This window comes from Protopterus annectens, chromosome 11.part0 (genome assembly GCF_019279795.1).
Source record: "Protopterus annectens isolate FY-2018-M chromosome 11.part0, PAN1.0, whole genome shotgun sequence".
NCBI lineage: Eukaryota > Metazoa > Chordata > Ceratodontiformes > Protopteridae > Protopterus > Protopterus annectens.
This window is the reverse complement of record NC_056745.1, coordinates 398,644,273-398,665,875: the sequence shown is the minus strand read 5'-3', so window position 1 is coordinate 398,665,875 and position 21,603 is coordinate 398,644,273.

Genomic DNA, 21,603 nt, shown 5'->3' with positions numbered 1-21,603 from the left:
TATGCTTTGCCGAAAATACATAAAAACCTTTTGGACCCTCCGGGTCGCCTGATTGTTTCATGCTGTGGTGGTTTTCTCGAACATGTTGGCATATTTTTAGATAGTCTCTTGAAAAAAGAGTTGAGGAATGTTATTTCACATATTAGTAATAGTAATGATTATTGTGAGAAGATAAAGAATTTACGGTGGGATAATACTTTTTATTGGGCCACAGTTGATGTGAAGGCTTTATATACCAGCATTAGGACAAAATTTGGTTTAGAGGCTATTTGTAAAATTTTGGGGGAGGGTCCTAGGACTTCCTTCATTGTTTTACTTTTGGAATTTGCATTAACCCACAATTATTTTTTGTGTGAACAAAAAATATTTTTACAAAAGGAAGGGACTGCAATGGGGGCTAATTTTGCCCCCACTTATGCAATTCTACTCATGTCATATTTCATATTTCGAGACCACATTTCTGTATACTTTAGAATTTTTTCGTAAAAATGTTGTACTTTATCATAGGTACATTGACGATTTGATTTTTGTGTGTACTGGCAACGTGTTGGAATTTGATGAATTTGTTGCCAGCTTACACTGTAACAGATTTGGTCTTGAATTCACATATGTAGTGAATATCCATACTATTCAGTTTTTGGATATTCTGTTATATGTGGATCCCAATAATAAAGTTCAATATAGGCCTTTTAGAAAGGATACTGCAACCAACAATTTTTTACATGCTACTAGTGCTCACCCCACACATTTGATTAAGGCACTTCCCTTTGGGGAGTTTAAGCGCACATTTGAACATACCTCAGAAATTGGTCTTTTGGAGTTTGAATTTAGAGACATTAAAAATAGACTTTTAGTAAGAGGCTATTCTGAATCTCTAATTAATGATAGTATTGATAGGTTATTTAAACCTGATTTGAGTACAAAGGATGAAGATAGAATTTACAATAGAAGTAAGAAAGCTGATAGGAGTTTTTTGAATAGCAAAAATAAAATATTTTTTGTCACCAAATATTCCCTTTTTTCTCTTACTTTGAAAAATATTGTGGATTTTCTTTGGCCTATAGTTTGTCAAAATGATGAGATAGGTCATCTTTTTCCTAATAAAGTTTGTTTCTCTTATGGAAGATATGCGAACTTGAAGGAAATGTTGAAGTTAAAGCGAAAAGCTAGGGAGATGAATGTGTTGGATGGCAGACTTAAGTCAGAGGGTATGTTCGGATGTGGCAAATGTAAAGTTTGTTCTAAAGTTAAAAATCTATCAGGCAGTTGTATTAATGGTGTGAAATATCAGGCCACTGATAAATTTGATTGTAAATCTTGTGGGGTTGTATATCTTGTGGGTTGTGGTTGTATTCCACCTAAATATTATATAGGCCAAACAAAACGTCAGTTAAAGATACGGATTTTGGAACATATTGGGGACATTAGGAATCATAGGATGGAAAGTCCAATTTCTGAACATTTTAATATTGTTCACAATGGTGTTTTGGATTCTTTGTTTTTTTGTGCATTAGCCAAACCGGATGTTTATAATGCTGGCAATTTTTTACAGAAGTTACTGAATTTGGAAAGTAAGTTCATATTAACATTTGGTACTTTGAAACCTAAGGGGTTGAATTTGGAAATGAATCTTACTATCTGAAAGTGTTTTACACATTTTTACAAAGGCATTTATAAAATATATAGTTAATCTTTCACAATATGCATTTAATTTGTTGAATGCTTTTGTTTAACTTGTCTTCTCCTGTGGCTCATTAATGTATGGTCTCTTTAAAGCTTTAAACCTCTTGATGTATTTAATTACTTAATTGATTAATTGTTATAATGGATTTCATTATAAAAGATGTAAAAAAAAATGTAAGTGGTTATTCCTTTGAAGGCTACTTCCAGCCGAGGTACCAGAATAAATCTGCTTGCATCCCAGCTCCAGCACCTGGTGGTTTTTTTCATTTATTGAAGTTTTTTCCCCTGATACTGCCTCTGCAAGCTCATGTAGATAATGTCCTTGCAGTATAAGGGCTATAGGTGACCTAGTATACCTTCCACACACTCTTGTTGATGCCCAGGCTCTTTCTGAATGCTAAGTGGATGAAACTTGAAAGTAGTCTTGATGGCTCTCTTTTGTTACAGATGTGTAAAGTTCCCTATAATACAAAATCTGGTTCTCGGTGTATCTCTTCATCTTTAAAGACAAATCTCTTGTAGTTTATTCTTCTGATGGCCTAGTCCTCATTTTGTACATGTAAGTAAATATCATAGTGTATTCCATTTTGCTACTTTATATACTATTCAGCCAGGCAGAGTGTAATTTGAAGGCATCTCAGAAGTCTTTTACACAGAAGGAATATGGAGGAAACATTATTCCATCTGCACATCTTCTAATATATAAATCAATTTATATATCTATACTTCTTGGTTCTGCATTACTCTTAAAACTGTCTTAATCCGATTTCAGTCATTCCACAGTTAATCTGGTCTGAATCATTCCTTAGTTAAAGTACATTCGGTAGTTTTTTTTCAGTGTTCATCTTTGTGATATTTCACTTCATTGACTTATTTAAATGTCTATAAAGCTTTTGTGGAAAGTTTTTTTTTATTTTCACCTCCCTTGTGTGACCCATTTCCACCTGGGACATTAATTTATTCTTGAAAAGCTGATCTTAGCTCTTTAAACTATCCTCATTTATCGAGTTAAATGTTAGTCAAAGAAGGTACTCTACTGGTAATGGTTACTTTTAGCAGGAAGTTTTCAGAGCTACAGGCTTTAATGGCTGCCTCATGTTACATTATATTTCAAAACAATGTCTCCTTGCATACCAGTATTTCATTGTTAAAGAAGTAACTTCAGCCCAATACATTTCACAGTCATCTTCCCTAATATTTGAATTCAGGAGAACATCTGTTTCACACTAAGGTCTTTGACAAACATGCAAATAGGATGTCGTACGTCAGGAAAAGTGATCTGTTTTTCATATGTTTACCACAGACTTTCAAACTGTATGGTATTTTGCTGTGATAAATATGGTAACTAATTGCATGGCTCTTCCAAGGTTATTCCACTGGGATAGTGATTCTTCAGGGTATTTATTCTATAATGCATCTTTGAATGATGATTGCTGCAGTGTCTGTATCATTGCAAAGCATAAACTGGACATGACCTCCAGATATAGTTTTGCTTTGGTGCCCTAGTGATCCAAGGTGCATTCCACTGGGGGCCCTAAATAGGAGGAGTGAGCTGGGAACATTCTCCTCCTTGTCCAGTTTACATCTGCATCTGTGAGACTTAAAAAGCATTTCATTCTTTTGAACTCTTGGGCACATGGAGTTTACCCCTCTAAGTTAGTAGTCATGTTTGAACACATTCTTTGAATCTAAATTCAGTCTGCATGACAACTGACAAAGTAATAGTCTTCATTTTATGAATCCATGGTCTGTGAACTAATTAGTGATTTTTTTCCTAATTGAGTTTACCTTCTGCTACTCCAGAAAAGGATGGAACCACAAGCCCAGTGTTTATATCAGATAACTGCAGAAAACACAGTATTTGCTTTTGAAATCCACTATGTCTAAGGTTAATACTAAAATTACACGTCTTGAAACTGCTACCATCAATCTAGATATCAGACTTCTTATGTTAGAAAAATAAGTAAGAGAATTTACAAATACGAACAAATACCTCAATAATCACCTAGTTGTTATTGAAAATAGAAATAGAAGAAATACTACAATGTTGTTTGGTGTATTGGAGGATAACGACAAAGGAAAAGCAATTGCTTTCTTAATGAGCTTGTTTAAAAGACCTTTTGGCAGTGAATTTAGTCTCAATGGAAAACTGGGTATCCATGTAGAACTTAAGCAGCAAAATCAGTGAATGCAAACCAGCCAATATGGGCAACTGACATCCATTTTAGTAACTCTTTGACAAGCAAGAGACTCTTATAAATATATGGAATATAGGTCATATGACTTACAATGGATACATTTAGAACCAACTGTAATTAACAAGCAAAATTAATTTCAATCTAGACCGTTGTTTAAATTGTTAAAGCAGCAGAATTAGAGTTTTTCAGTTTCCTGCTCATTTCAGACTTCAGTACAAGAACAAAGTTCTAGTATTTCTTACATTAGAAGAGACATTTAATTGTAAAACAGAATCTGACGATCAACATCATAGCGATAGTTCAGAATCTGGAACAGCTAATATTAATTTTTTTGCATTACATTTTTTATATACAATAAAAAAGCACTAAATCTGATTGTTTGAACACTTTACTTTGCTAATTTTAATTTTACTAAGATTGTATATTTTTTATTCTTCTATTATTGCAAATAGTATCATTGTAAAATCTGTACTATAGTTGGAGCTTTTCTCCCCGTGCATCCATTGGAAATGGGTTTCTGACCCAGTGGACTTTCCCTGTCAAAAAATGAATGAATAAATAAATAAATTTCATGAAAGATTTGCACTTTCCAAGAAATTAACTAAACTTATTTTACAACTAGATTGCATGTATAACATGCACTGTTTAACATTGTAAAATATCATTTCAGATTTATCTGTACCTTACCTATTCTCTTCATGAGGACTTCTGGAGTTTCTATGCCACCTTTGTCACTAGAATACCAGACTCTAATGACGTTAAAAATTGATATGCCTTACATTTAGATGGGTCATATTTATGTATTTGTTCTCTAAAAATATTTTATTTGATATAATTTTTTGTTTGCCTGTTGTCTAAAGAAAGATTCAGCGTTACCACTTTAAGTTTGTCTGAAAGTTAGTTGATGCCAATCTATTTTACCTCAGGTGTTCTTTAAGCCTAATAATTATGGGTTTTATCTTACTGAAGTAGCATCCTTAGATTATTATGTATCATGTTTTACATTCTGTTCTTGTCTAAATAAAGTTTAGATTACTAATTCAGTATTAATAACAACTCAAATTCACATTATTGTTATGCTTCTAGCTAGCCTACCTTGATCTTGCAAAGATTACCTCAAAACACCTGTCTCTACTGCATTTCTAGCTCAAACATCCTCCTCCAAAATTGTGGTGTCTATTGCTGAATATTGTACAATGTATGTTTACGATTAAATTTGTGTTAGAAATTCAGGTTACTGAAATCATACAAAATGTGTGTTTTCCCTCTATACCTAATGCATAACATGACCCATGAACAATATGTTCTTCTGTTGCACTTCATGTGAAGCTTTTCTCCTTGGGCCTCCACTGAAAAAGGACAACTTAGTTGAGTTGGAAATTCCTGCTCAACAAATGAAAAATGACTAAATAAAATAAATAAATCATAAGTAGGCAAGTACATATTTAACATATGTTAACTTCAAGTAATCTGATGAAAGCTGGTGTGGTATCTTTTGCTTATAGTGCTATGCTCTGTGTCAGTTCATCCTGTCCCCCCTTCCTTTTTCTCCATATTGTAGTTATCTCAGTTTAACCTACTTGCCATAGAGAATGGGAAGGGCAGTGTTGTACACAGTGTTTGTGTGTGTGTGTATATATATATATATATATATATATATATATATATTATCTATACATACGTACATATGTGGGTCTGCGTCTACCCATCAAAAACATACTTTACCGAATCCCAGATAGATAAGTCCACATTAGAGAAAGTGCATTTAAATGAATGTGCACTTTTGCGGAAAACACTTCGCCAGACTGCATAATCAAAAAAAAAAAAAAAAAAATACAAACAAATACAGCAAACACATTTGCGGCCACCCCCACTTTTTATATACACTAACTCCGAGATCGTACTACAGTGGAGGAAAGAGCATATTCCATTATCCTCTCTGTACTGCACTCTATAACAAAAAGCTTTCTAAACATTAAAGGTTCTCCTCCCATACACCACTGAAGAACTCAACATACCTACAGCACCATGGGATCCCGGAACTGGTGACCTATCTTCACTGAACTGTGTTATATTATATATATTAGCAGAAATCAGTTCTGAAAATGCTCCATAATATACATAATTTCCACACTATCATTTTTATGATGCAGTAAAAAATGCAAAGATTTTAAGCATCTAACATTAACAAATCTAGATATTCTCTTGCAGGAATTACATATGTCTAAACTTGAACATGTGAAGCTAAACAAAAATGGTTTCGCTGAATTTCACTTTTCTGAATTTCACTTTTCTGATTCCTTTAAAAGTTGTAAGAATTGGAGGTATGGTAATTTTGGGAAGGAAGATTTCTAAAGATGGGTTAGTTCATTATGTAATGATGAAGGTGTGCTTGCAGGTGCCAGTATCTTATGTAATAGTATGTATAAAACCTGACAAACTCTAACCTTTTGGGGAAAAATGCTGGTAAATTTATATTGCTTGATGGGAAGAAATGCTTTATCTTCATTTGCCAAAGTCTTAATGTGACAGAGAATCATGGATTAAGTGGCAGTGTGTCTCATAAGCATAGTGAATATTTCTATAATAGACTCATTTTGCATCCATTTATCATCTTTGAATAATGATCAATAAGGTTTATGACTGCAAAGGAATTAAAATATATTGTTACAACTTTGCAGCTACATATGCACTACTCTCAAATCATTTATTAATGACAATGAATATTTTTATAGTGAAATATAACTTATTTAAGGTGCCGTGGCATATGTCTTCTTATTATGCTAATATCCATTAAGATATTTCATAACAGTAGTACTGATACTTGCCTATAAGACTGGAATTCGTAACATTTTATAAGATTGGAAATTTGCTATTCTTAAAGTAACTTTATTGCCTAAATTGTTATATTCTTTGGTCTCCTTTTTGTGTTTTCCATTCAATGTATTCCTTTCCAGTCCTCAACTGAAATGCTCACTGCTGTTGGTCACTGACTAAGCTTAAAATTTCAGTTAATATCATACTGAAGAATGCATGCATTAGTTGTTTAAATGTTTTAATATATTCTTCGTAAGAAGGCTTTAACTTTCAGTAATGTTTGAAAAACTGTTCAACAAAGATCTAAAATGTCAACTCTCAATTTATCTTGGTATGTTGGTTATTTATTTTTACTTTAAATTACTTCTAATTCTGATCTTAGAAAATACTTAAGGTTTTCTATCTATTGAGATGTACTAGTAATGTATAATTTTTGCTATTCGAATATTAGAAAAACTGAAACTACAGATGTTATTACCCTTTGGTAGTGATATTGATGCTTTGCATAGTTTAAGAAGCAAAATATGAATGTGAGCTTTTAAGAATTTCTTAAGAGGGTATCCACTCAAATGGAAATCATTTTATAGCTTTGATTATTTTAAACCTTTCTGTCATCTCAATCATTATGATTTTTATTGTAAAATGACTAATTGTTTAACTGCTTATAGTAAGTATAAACTAACTCTAATGCTGGCACTCCAATAACTGATTTAGGTATAAATCTGTTTAGGAGATTATATTTCTGAACTTGGACCCTTTCTTGGAAAAAATATGCATCATATTTTATGAAAACTGGGAATTTGCACATGGAACAGCTTTCTTTTTATTTTCATTAGAGTTATACATGTTCACCTGCTATGATTATAATTTTCAAATGCTTGTAGATGTGCTAATACTAAAATAGGGTTATGAAAACATGTTGCTGCAAGTTGATCTACGTTTGCTATGTTTTGAGTATGTTGGAGGAATTAGAATATTTTGTGGAATACAAAATGTTATTGTTTGTATAAAATTTGGAATTCCAATTCATGATTTCATTACCTCATCACAAGTATTTATGTACTGAATTTACTTCCTTTAACTAGAAAATGATTACTATAAACATCATAAAAGTACTGATGCATTTTCATTTTAAGAATTAGTTTTATTTGAAGTCATGCTTTTCACAAAATGTTTAGTAAATCTAACTATGTGAGTAGAAAAAAAAGTCATTATGATTATATTCTTCAAAACCTATTTGAAATAATGATAAATTCAAGAAAATAAGTATACATCTCTGATATCAGTGTTCTTTTTGTAACATATACAGCGTGATATTAATTAAGATGTTAAGAACTTTTGTATTTGTTCTTCATTCATATGTTTGAATTGTTTAGTATGACTAACTTTGCATGACTGGGGGCACTACTTTCTTCCTTTTTTCACTTTTAACCCATCTTATCCCTCCGTTGTCTGTTTTATTTATTAAAAAAAAATCAATAAAAAGTTGTTAAGAATGAGTAGACCTGAGGAAGATGAGAGGAATCCACCAAAGCAGGGACCATCTCAGCCATTGGCATGCAGTCTGGTGAGATGCACCCTGAAGAAGTTAAGCAGTGGAAAGTGCAAGTAGCACTACAACAACCTGTAGAATGTTTGTACATGTTCAGCAACGTGCTTATATATTGGTTTCTATACATTGAAGCACCTGTACTCTATACCTTATTAGCAGTCAGGTATAAGGGTGAACCACTAGTAAAGACATGTCAGACATGACTGTAATTCCAGTTATTGTGGTTCTTTGATGGCCTTGACTAGAAAGAGAATTAATTTTGGAGAGGAGGATAGGGAATCCATGGTGATTTCCATGTATGTAGACACATTGTCATTAAGGCTAGCTCAACAAAGTCAGATGAGCTGTGGTGGAGTTACCCTCCTTTCCTGTGGATTCCACATCTAGAAGCTCAGTGAGGTAACCCCTTTGGAAGGTAGCAGAAGCAGTGAAATCCCTTGCTATCCATGCTGTGGTTCATTTAGTCAGCAGTGGATGTCTAGGTAATGCCACCAAGCTTTGAAGTGTTCCACCTAGAGAAAAAGTTCATGATATCCTAGACCATAACTATCATAGGCGGAGGCTAATGGGATGTCTTGAAGGGACGCCGCGTGTTGCATCCAGTATTACAACTGAGTCAGGTCAACACTGCCAGACAACCATGTTCTAGACCAGTTTTCTGCATCATACTATCTCCCCCAATAAGTGTCTGTCTGTCTCGTGAGATCACCTGTATCTCATGTAGATCAGTTCTCCCTAGTGCTGCTTCATCACTTTCTCCCTGAATATGTTCATCAGCTATGATGATAACCTTGCATATACTTGTCACTCTAGTGTTCTGTGATCCTGCTTTTGTGTGCATCCCTTTTAAGTTTTCTTGGTACCAGTATCCTTGTTACTTGCCTCATATCCCTTCCTCCAAAATTGTGTGTGTGTGTGTGTGTGTGTGTGTGTATATATATATATATATATCTATAGTTATATAACAATCTATAGTTATATTTATATATATTAAAAAGAGGGTGTAAGCCATGTAAAAATCACCCCCACATGCACTACCTATCAGCCTATATACTGTTCCATCATCATAACCTGTGTTACTTTCCATAATTGCCCCATGCATCCCTTTTCATCCTTTCCTGTTGTACCCTGTTTCTCCCTCTGTTAGCATAGTGTGACATGTCCTAGCGGTGCTTCCTCCCCTTAAAGAGCTGTTGTAGCTTACAAATTAATTGGTTGGGTGGTTACATTTTGTCTTATAGCCAAGGATTTGAGTGTTTGTAGCTCATGTGGGCTGCTGCTTGCACTCACCCTTGAACTCAAATATGCATTTGGGCAAGCAGCCATAGGGAAAGAGCAGGAGGGGAAGTGTTAGGGTGTGTGAAGGAAGTTTTAAGTTTAGGGAGTAGCAGTAGAGTTTGAGTTAGGGAATAACTGGAGAATTTAGTTTTAGGGAGGAGGGTTGATGTTTTAGATTTAGGGAATCCTCAGGGATTTTATGGTTAGGGAGGGAGAGTTGCATTCAGGCTAAGGGAGAGAGGACTTGGATTTTTAACTGGGTGGGAGTTTTCAGGTAAGACTTTAGGTTCTTGTGAAGCTATACAGTTTTAAAGGATACGGTGTTAGGAGGGCTGTATAGAAAGTGGTAATCAGGCTACTGAGAGTTCGATCACTTGCTTTTTCAAGCAAGTGTGTTGCAAGCTACTAATGTGAGCAACTGTAGTAGATCCCTTTCCCATATTACTCAAAGATATAGCACAGTCACTGTGATAATATATTTTCGCAAAAATATAACACACTGAATGTGGGAATGCCCCATAGCAGCTTACATGGACAATGGGTCTGAGATGTGGAAGGCATCTTGGGACCGTCACATACTGCAAGTTTTCACCACTTCAGTATACACAGCTTGTGTGCACAAGCACATAGGTGGTCCAATCTCTGCTAGTTCAATCCATATCACTTGCAGTTAAGTATACAGTACTATTAAGTATGACAGACAATGATGGAACTCTTTATTATATGCTATGTGTACTGGATCATTGCCATCTGTTCATTGTTTGGACAGATATTGACCAAAATGGAGATTCACATGCATACAGTATCCACAGAGCATTATTTTAGAACAGGTAAGTACCCTCAGTGGTCTACATTATTTGTGTATTATATCTTTATATGTTTTAGCTATAGTTTGTAGTTTGCATTCTGCTGATCTTGAATAATTTTATGGGCTCACACATTCTCTAAGCAGTGGGACAGCTTTAACTATCCAACATTCCATAATATAGTGTTTCTTCATTCATGACATGGGCCACGTGACAAATTCAGTTCCAACTTCACCCACCCCTATCCACCACTGCCACTGCATGTGAAAACCCTCCTAGCACAACCCCCTCCCCCAAACATCAGGGAGCAGGTTATGGCAGCACTCGCTAAGGCCAAAACCCTGCCTCCCTGAGCCCAAACAGTATCCTGGGTTGCCTCTTGAATAGTCTTAAACATTACCTATCAAGAACACTTGAGGCACTTTTCAGCTATAGCATCAAAACAGACTACATACCACATAACTGGAGAACTGCAACAGTTATCCCTCTTTACAAGCATGGTCCATTAACTGACCCAGGAAGCCACAAACCCATGTGACTAGTTTACTGGAATGAATTGTCATGGAGATGATCAACAAAAACATTGGCAACCTACAGACACTGGACATCCCAGTTTGGCTTCAAGGGAAGGTTTTGCCTACTTAGTTTGGTAGGTTTCTTTGAGAGGGGTCACCAAGGCAGTGGCTGAAGGAAAACCGTGCATACTACCTACCTTGACCTGGAAAAGGAGTTCTATACATACCCCTCTCGGGTATCTTTGAAAAATTCACTGAACTAGGCATAAATCCTTACATTACTCACTGGATTGCCAGCTGGCTCATAGATAGGATGGAAGAAGTCAAGACTGGTGACAACACTTCCACCAACAGATCCATCACCAGCATGGTACCTCAGGACTCCATGCTGTGACTGCTTCTATTCAGCATCTACTTCTCGTAGGTCAAGGCTAATGTTAAGTGTCACTGGTTCATCTAGTCTGTAGATGACTATAAACTGGGAGCCTTCATAAATTCCCCTCATGACACAAAAATCCTGCAAAGGGGTCAAACACAGACAAATGACTGGTGCCAAAGCCACGGATTAAAACTCAGCGCCAAGATGTTCATAGTCGTGCCTTTTGAGAAAACATCCAGCCAGGTTAATTATACCATTGATAAACCACCTCTAAGAGTTGACACAGTAATTAGAGATCTGGCCTTTGGCCAACATATAACCAAGATTGTAAGGATAGATTGTAGAATGATTATTCTGTGTCACCCAACTTATAAGTAGGGATATGGCATCCAGGTCCAAGGAAACTATAGTACTACTTTACGATCCTCATCAGACCCATCACTGAGTACAATGCTCACTTTATCATGTACCTGACCAGGTATATACAAAAGCTGGAATGCCCACAAAGGTTCCTCATCAAGAGAATCCAAGGTATTTATGCACTGTCCCATTCAGATCACCTTAAGGTCTTATTTCTGTACTCAATCTCCTCTAGGTTATTGAATGGTGTTCTATGCCGGGCATACAAGGCATCATCAGATCCATCCCTGATGGAGTTCTTGTATATCCACAAAATGAACAGCACTTGAAACACTAGATCAAAGGACCTAAACTATGCTTAACCATAAGTAGAACATGTTTGCAAGATCAATTTGTGTCTCAAAGGACCCAATACTATGGAATAGGCTCCCTATACATGTGAAGCAGAGTTCATCCCTGACCCTATTCAGATGAAGCCTTGACCTTTGGAAGGGGCATTTTAAATTCACCCTGGTCTGACCCCATGACTCTGATGGACAGAAGCTGACATTGAATATTCCCTAACATGCCTGTCCCTTACAAACCCTCTAGCAACCTCTCACTCCATATAGATGCCCAAGGTACATGGGGGCACACCTGAGTTGGGTTGAGCCACTAGGGTTATAAAGGGCCTCTGGTGGTCATTAACCAAGTATATACCTATCAACCTATATGAGTTCACAAGACCATTAATGGACATTGAAGTCTGTTCCAAGATGATTATGGTCATATTTTCTTCAGACTGTATTGTTTGGTTACCATAAGAACTATATTATGTTACTTTTGTTTCATATTCCGAATTGTCTTTGTTTCGTCCCATTTTAAGAGTCTGATGTCCTCTGATGCATCTGTTCTTAGCAAAACTATCAAGGTGCCTGAATACCTCCTTAGCATTGGGTAGGCATTTTACTGTGATGACTACTGTGACACGGATGTGCATCATCATAGAGGTGCCTTCTTTATTCCCCTATGTATTTTCTTAAAGCACATGATGTTTTTACTTGGAAATGCTTTCCACATTCTGACATGTGCCCTGCATATTTGTCTTTGCCATGCATTTTTTTAGTTTAAGTACTGTATGGTCATGTGGAACCCATCCTACTAGGATTTAATGTTAGCCCATGTATGACTGATATCACTTTTTTGATTTATTGCAGATGCTGTGTACTATTGATCAGCATTTCTTTTTTTTTTCAAAACAGGTTTATTGTTTTAACATATAAGAGAAATATCATAACAATTTTATACAAGTAATTAAAAATAGGTATTATTATAATATTCAACAAAACAACTAAAGTATTTACAAAGACATCCACTATAATCAGATCAATTAATTAAACTAAAATACTATGCTATTGAAATTAAAATTTTTTTAACAAATTTTGTAAATTATCCCATACAATAAAATAAGATGTTTTCTATTTGTTCTAGTCCTAATTGTGTTTATTTCCATATGGCACACTATATTCATAACATTTTTAAATTCATTGAACGAAGGAGGTGTATCTGAAATCCAATTTCTAGTTATTATTTTCCTAGCCACTGCTAGAATAGACCATAACAAGGGAAGCTTAACCTTTTTAACACTTTGAGGTACAGGTGTGTTGAATAATATAAGAGATTTAGAAATAATGAAATTATCTGTAAAAGAGCCTGCAAAATTCATTAATTGACTTCCAGTATTCTTTCAATTTTATACAGTCATAAAACATATGAGCCCAGTCAGCATTAATTTCTACATTACATCTCTTACATAGATTATCTTTATTATTTATTTTATTCATCATCAAAGGTGTATAAAAGATCTATGTAAAAATTTCCATGTATAAAGTCTCCAGACAATGGAAGACGTAGTTCTATAAGCAGATTCCAATATATATTGTTTATCTTGTTGATTTGGTGGGTCCCCATTAATAGAAGTGAAATAATTCCAGTATGAATCTACACTGTAAAAGTTTCTTGTCTGATAACTTTATGTATGTATGAAAGTTTACCTTTATTAGAAACTTTATGTTGTAAATTTAATATCAAGTAATCAATCAGTGTTGGAATAGATTCTTTAACAGTTATAGACATTAAATCTATTTTATTAATGAGATGTTGTCTAAAGGTCTGAACCTCCAACCAGCAAGTTTCTCTTAGATCAAATTCTTGTTTTAAGAAATCTAGATTTTTAACTTTATTATCAGATATCAACTGATACCAGTACTTTAGATCATTATCTATAGCTAAATGAGTTCCTTCAGAAGTAGATGACAAAAGCATACCCTGAGTATACATTATAGGAAATACAATAAAATTCCATTCCCTATACTTAGGGTGCATGAATATAAAGTTACGATAACTAATAATAATATTTAATGGGTAACAAACCATATGTTTAGGTGTAATAGGTGAAGTACAAAATTCCTTTAGTAACCATAACATGGAGTTATTTACAATCATATTTTTATGTGTTAAGGAGATTTTCATGAAGTGTATACTAATTAGCTCCCAATAATCTTTCCATTTTGTGACATATGACTGATCTATTAATAAAGTAATAACTTTTACAATAGAAGAGATAGTATATAAATTAAAGTCTGGAAAAGAAATACCCCATTGAGACCAGCTATTAGTATGTTTCTTTAATGCAATCCTAGGTCTATTAGGTGCCCATAAGAAATTTAACATTAGTGTGTTCAGTTTCTTGATAATTATTTTTGTAGGTGGAAGTATTATTGATTGTATTAAGTATAAAATCTTGGGGAATATTATCATTTTAATAATTGTAAGTCTCTCCTCCATAGTAAAAACATATTATTCCAGGTATTAAAAAGATTTTGTATATTAAGAAAACAGGTATTATAATTATTATATATAATAGATTTAATATCTTTAGATAGTATTATACCTAAATAAGTTATCTGACCTGAATTGGGTACATATTTAGTAAAATCACTAATGAGAATATTTTTTTGTGTATATATAGGTAGTATTTTAGTTTTTCTTCATTGAATATTAAACCAGAAATACTTTTAAAATTCATCATGTTATCAAATAGAGACTGTATAGAAGAATTAGATCCTGCTGATGTAATTAGAACATCATCTGCAAAAAGTTGAATTTTGGATGTTGTATTTTCATCTATTTCAAAACCCTCTATGTCAGTACTGTTTCTGATCAAATTAGCCCAAGGCTCCATTACTAAAGTGAATAATAGTGGAGAAAGTGGACATCCTTGTTTTGTACCTTTAAGAATGGGTATTTTTGTGAAACATATGTTCCTACCTTAATATAAGCCAACGTTCCTTTGTATAAATGTTCAATTAGATTTACAAATGCATCCGAGAAGTTTGTGCACTTCATTAAGGTAAACAGATAGTCCCAACTTACTGAATCAAATGCTGAACTTATATCAAGACTAATAAGTGTTAAATCTTTCTTTTTCCTATTTGCAAAATCTATTAATGTTAAAGTTCTTCTTATATTATCAAAAGTATTTCTATTTACAATGAAGCCTGTCTGATCTATATCTATAATGCCGGGAATGATTGTCTTCAATCTATCAGCAAAGATATTCATAAACATTTTATAATCAACATTAAGTAATCAGATGGGGGATATGAAGAAGATCTAGTTGCACATTTATTAGGTTTTAAAATGGGGGAAATAAACGTATAGTGCCAAGATGGGGGTTATTAACTCAGTTTGGGCCAAAATAAAACCTTATGTATTAATGAATATGTATTTTTAGAAAGGATTTTATATATCTCTGGTATAATACCATCATTACCCGGTGCTTTGTTTGATTTAAGCTTATTTATTTGTGTAATAACTTCTGTATATGAAATACTCTTGTCCAATAGTTTAATCTGTTGTTTATTAAGCTTTTTATTCATATTTGTGGTTATAAACTCCTTTATTTTATCTTTAGGTTCCATGTTAATATTATTATGGTTAATTTTGTGAAAGTGATTTCTAAATTCATCTAGTATTTCTGGTATACTAGAAACATTCTTCTTTTTCCTTAGAGAAAAGATTTTTTTGATATGGTTTTGTTTATTCAACCTTTTTGTTTTATTTTTAAGTCTATGTAAGTATTTGGGGCTTATTGAATAAGACAAAAACTTGTATTTCTCTAAAGTTATTTTAACTTTATGAGTTAAAATTTATTTGTATTTCTCATTTAGTTTGTTTATTTCTTCAATAAGTTTCTTGTCCATAATATTTTCTTTATTATTATGTTTATAAGAGTCTAATTTACTTTGAATATCTAACAATTCCTTATCCCAAGATTTCCTTTTATTATTATACCATCTGATACTTTGTCCATATAGATATGATTTTAAGGCATCCCAAACATAAACAATGGAGACTTCAGGAGTGTTATTTATGTCTAAAAATGTTTTACTTCTGAAAGTATATATTCTTTATAGTCTTTTAGTTGAGTTAAGTATGCTGGTATCCTTTTGATCTGAACATTGAGTATTTTTATCATGAATTCAAAAACAATTGAATTATGATCAGATATAGGACATGAAATGATTTTGGAATTAATTAAATCTGTTACCATCTGGTTAGAAATAAAGACCTTATCTATTTTTGAATAAGTTTTGTATCTGTTAGAAAAAAAGGTGTATGGTAATGATTTTGAATCTATCTGATTATTAATATCATTCAAATGATAAGAATTAGCAAAATCCTTTAAATGTTTTGCATTAGATGTAATTCTTCTCTTTCCTATAGTGGCAGTATCACTTTCATGTAGTATACAATTAAAGTCACCAGCTAAAATAATATCTCCTATAGAGAATGATATGATCTTATCAAGATGATGTTTCACTGTATTAATACCAATTCCAGGTATCCAATATACATTAATTAAAGTGTAAGTCTTCCCATTAATTTGTATTGTAACCATACAAAACGTTCCTTTGTCATCCTGCTAAGACTTAATGGTTTTAGGAATGGGCATACTTTTATTCCATAAAATAGCCACTCCTCTTTTTTTCTGAGTGTGCTCTGAACTAACCAATACTGTATATTTGTTTGTGGCTAGTTTATCAATATCTTTTTTCAAGAGATGGGTTTCTTGTAGGAAGACTAAGTTGGCCTTATGTAAATTAATGTATCTTATTAGGCTTGCCCTTTTACATGGATTATTCAATCCATTAATGTTTAAAGAAATTCCTTTTAAAGATGTCATTTGGCATTTTTAAAACTTAAGAATCTTATGATCAAAATAACAAATAACAAGATAAGTAATGTTACATCTCCTCCTTTAGGTGTACCTTTAAATATAGCTGTATTTATTGAATCTCTTATGGGATTTCGTGATAGGATTCAATTTTGTTTGTAGTGACAATGAATATACAAAATATATTGTGGATGTCAAAACTATATACAAATAACAATGAACAAGTGAAAATAATGTAAGGATTAAACCTTGCATCCAGCCTGGAGTTATAAACTCCAACTTAGAGTAGTATTTACCACTCAAGTTAACCCCTACCCTAAGCAGCAGTACGTCAGCTACCACCTTATCAATTTAATACTAGTTATATTTAACTGAAGTTAACAGTTTTCAATTCAATTATCTAGCAAGACAAGACTACACATTTGGTAAAACAGCATCATATAAACTAAAATAAACTTTTTTTTTTTTTTTTTTAAAACTGTTCATACTACTATATACATCCATGTAATATAAAACACTTGTATTCAAATAGCATTCAAATAATCTTGATGTTAGAAATCAAGAGGAGAGAAAAATAAGTTCTAACATTCATTTAAATCAAAAACTTTGTCTAATATGATTCAGACATTACATATATTAGGATGCATCTATTTTCTGTCATGTAAATACAGTTAACAGCTTCCAAAAACCTTGAATTGCTTGTATATGAGCATTTACTCAAACTCATTATTGCCAATAGAATAAAATATTGTATTCATAGAAATTGTTATAAATCATACTTCATAGTTAAGCAGATTCTCAGAAACATTTATATACATATCTACATACACACACACACACACACACATATATATATATATATATATATATATATATATATATACATACATACACATACATATACATATATATATATATATATATATATATATATATACACATGCATACACACACACACACACACACACACACACACACACACACACACACACACACACACACACACACATACACACACACACACACACACACACATATATATATATATCTGATCTCACTGAGTTGTATCTTTACTGAGCACCATCTTACATTGCTGTCCCTTCAATAAATCTGTCTGCTTTATACAAAATAATGCACAGCAAACACATTTTAGTAACCAGATTTTACAAACATGCTATACTACTGCTTTAAAATATATCACATGACAATTTCTTCCAGTATAGAGTTATAAAATTATTTATGCTTGTCAATCAGATGAATTAAATGAGTTATAGTAATGTATATGTTTGGGACATAGGTTTTTAACACATATTATTAATCTGCTATTCCTGTATCTGTGATGTGTCAGTGTGATATCTAGGTCAAAGGTGAGACTAGCTGCTTTCAGCTTCTCTGTGAGAATTCTGAGAGTTGAAACTTTTGAAGTAGCTCATGGACACACTGCATGAGACAGCCCACATCCCAGATTGTCTCTCTTAACATTTTGGCGGGAAACTTATTAAAAACTAGTGACAAGCATTCATTTAGCAGTGTAAATGCATCTAAACATGACAAAACCTTCACAATGCATTCTACAGGTTATTACAGACTCTATGTAAGTGAAATCAAGCCCAAAATTATTAATAAGTAACAAAACTCAACATTTTTGTCCCAACTCAACTCCTATGCAAATCTTATTATTTACTGTGTCTATATGATCAAAAGCATTTCTATATATTAATAAAGAAAAGAAAAGAGAGTAGAAAGTAAAAGGGTGTAAGGCAGAAATAAAAAAAAATGTAAGAGAAAGCTATAAGAAGTATATACAATAGAATATTACTTACTGTTTATATTAATAGAGTTAAAAATAAAACATATTATTTACTATTATTTAGTTCTAATTATTATTAGTTAAAGCATGACAGATTATTTACAAACAAGCATAAGCAGTGTAATCAAGAAAGTATAATTAGGAATAGCATTTGAAGAACATATAAACTTTTTACAAGGAATAAATATGTTATTATTCTATTAATCATATTTTCATTACTCTTCTCTCCCTGCCCTCCCCACCCTTTACCCACTACATAATCTAAATAGAATGTCATTGTTTAAACAAAGAAAAGAAGAAAAAGATAAAGGAAAAAAAAATGTATCAAATTACTGACCTTATTTTTCCTCTTCAGAAAGAGAAACAAGTTAAATCACAGCTTGCCATTAAATCTCCAGATATTTTGACTAGTTATGAAACAAAACATTTCTTTGCACACAGAGAATAACTTTGATTAAATCTTTTTCAAAATATTTGTTGCTTCTTGGAAATGCAGGAACTATATTTAAAAAGATTAATAATAAAATAAAATGATGAGAGAGAAAAAAAACATAGTACAAATCATTTGTTTTTTAGTCTCTTCTTCTTCTCTGAAGTCTTCCACGAAGTTTCAGTTGCCAGTCTCTTTAACGAAGGACTAGCCCATTCCATTTCTTCTATTTTTTCCAAAATCTTATTTTTTTTTGATAAACAGTAAAGCAGAGTCTAAGTCATCGAAAATTTTAGGACCATCAGGAAGGAAGATTTTAAGCTTGGCAGGAAACAGAAGGTATGTTTTAAACTGTGCTTTTTAAGCTCCCTTATTAGTGGCAGAAAAACTTTTCTTTTAGCTAATACCATGGAAGAATAGTCATTGTCAAAACGCACAGTTGTTTCATTAATCTTAACAGGAGCTTTAGCCCAAGCAGATTTAAGAACCATCTCTTTATCAAAAGATGATAGAAATCTAACTATAACTGATCTAGGATAGTTTTTGTTAGAGTTAGTATTAGCTATAGATCTATGTGCTCTTTTGATAACAAAAGAGAATGCTTCTGGTAAATCTAAAGTTTTAGGGAGTCATGTTGTTAAAAAAGAAGTAATATTGTTACCTTCAATATTTTCTGGCAGTCCAAAAATCCTAATGTTATTGCGCCTAGATCTATTTTCCAGGTCATCCAGCTTTGTTTGTAAATGTGTATTTTGTTTCAGCAGAAACTCAATGTTGATTTCCTCTTCTTGTATTCTATTTTCCATGTCATTCACAGCTTCTTCTATGCCTGTCATCTGGATCTTCTGTTGTTGCAGGTCCATATGTAACAAGTCTATTTGTTTTGTAGTTTTTCTATGAAAGTGTCTATTTTAGTATCCATTTTATCCATCTTAGCAGTAAGTTGCTGGACTATAATTATCAGAGACTGAAGTTCTTTCTTGATGCTGGAGTCTTGAGAATTTGTCTTACTGGAACTCATTTCAGACTGATAAACTGACAGGAAAATTTCCAAAGTAATTTCTGACAGGAATATTATTAAGATTTCCTTTCTTTTTTAGATATAGTTCAAGAACTATATAACACAAACATATTTAGAAAGAAAATTACTTCAAAAATTAATTTTTTAAGTAATTAATTCCTGTCAATGTAATGAAATTGGTGGAGCTGAAGAAATCTGCTGCTATCCTGTGTTCATCCTTGGCCACGCCCCCCATTGATAAGCATTTCTAAGGTGTGATGCATGCAACTTTCACAAATCTCTTCAGTATGAAGGGTACTACACCTTGTGTCCATCAGGTATGTAGGATGCAATCGATGGGTTTCTTCTGTACTCACATTGCTATAATTATACTGCATCAGGCATGTCTCTTCTTCACCTAGTTAACTGTTTTGTTGCTGCATGTCCTGTTCCATATTTATTTACTTTTCAGTCCTCCTGCAGTGTTAATCAGAGTTGATCAAGAAGTCCTCCAATGAGTCAGCCATTTGAAATTGCCCAATCTGTCCATGGAAGATTCTGTCCTCATGTCACGGTAGATTTTATATTAGATATGTCACCAGCTGTCTGTACTGTACTACACTTCTCACTATACCTGTACATGCTGCTCAGGGTTGTTCAGTATGTATAACACTTCAGCTGTTGCATAAAAGTGTGTCATTCTGAGCCTCTAACTTTCAGTGACAGTTTTTCTGTCACTACACCTATGTCTTCTGAATGCCCAGCTCCTGTCATTTATGCCAGCATTCCATTCTTGCTGAGGTATTTGTGTATAGCATATCATACTGTTGCTGATGTACCCTGTGGGTTGCCATTGGTTCTTTCACAAAATTCAGTTACAAAGTGTGTGCTAATTATATACTACAAAAAGTGTTAGTAACACTGTTTGTGGCTACATATGAATGTGTTCCTCTAATGGTTCCTCCCTAATACAAACATTCCTGGATAGACTGCACTTTGCTGCATTATGCTACTATCGTTGTAGATTGCGATTCTAGTACTGCATGTGTGCTTCTACTCTTGTTAGGTATATGGCACTTTTTTCCAGTGTTTGGCTTATTGTAGTAGCCTGTACATTCTTTGGCAGCTTATGCAGAATGTATTTTGTACGCTGCATGGCACACTATGCTTTGGATTACAGTGCTACTTCCCTGTAGTGTTCTAAAATCATGCTTCGGATTGGGCTTTTGCTTTATGTATTTTTGTACATTGGCACTTCAGATACGTCAGTGGTGGTTGTGAAATTTTCCTAGTGCCATACTGTGCAATCTATTGCTTATTTTTCCATATTGCCTGCCCTGTTCATATCTCTCTTTACCCCTTTCATTGTTGCTCAGTATTTCCCCTGTTATTTAGCCATATAGTCACTATAAGCTCATTCACATTTAGCTATTTTATTCTTTTTTCATTACATTAATTCCCAAACTCTGAGTCATGGACTCACTGCTTGTAGATTAATAGCCCGATCACAGCACAATACAGTGTACGTAGATATATTCCGGCCTTTCTTACCTGCAC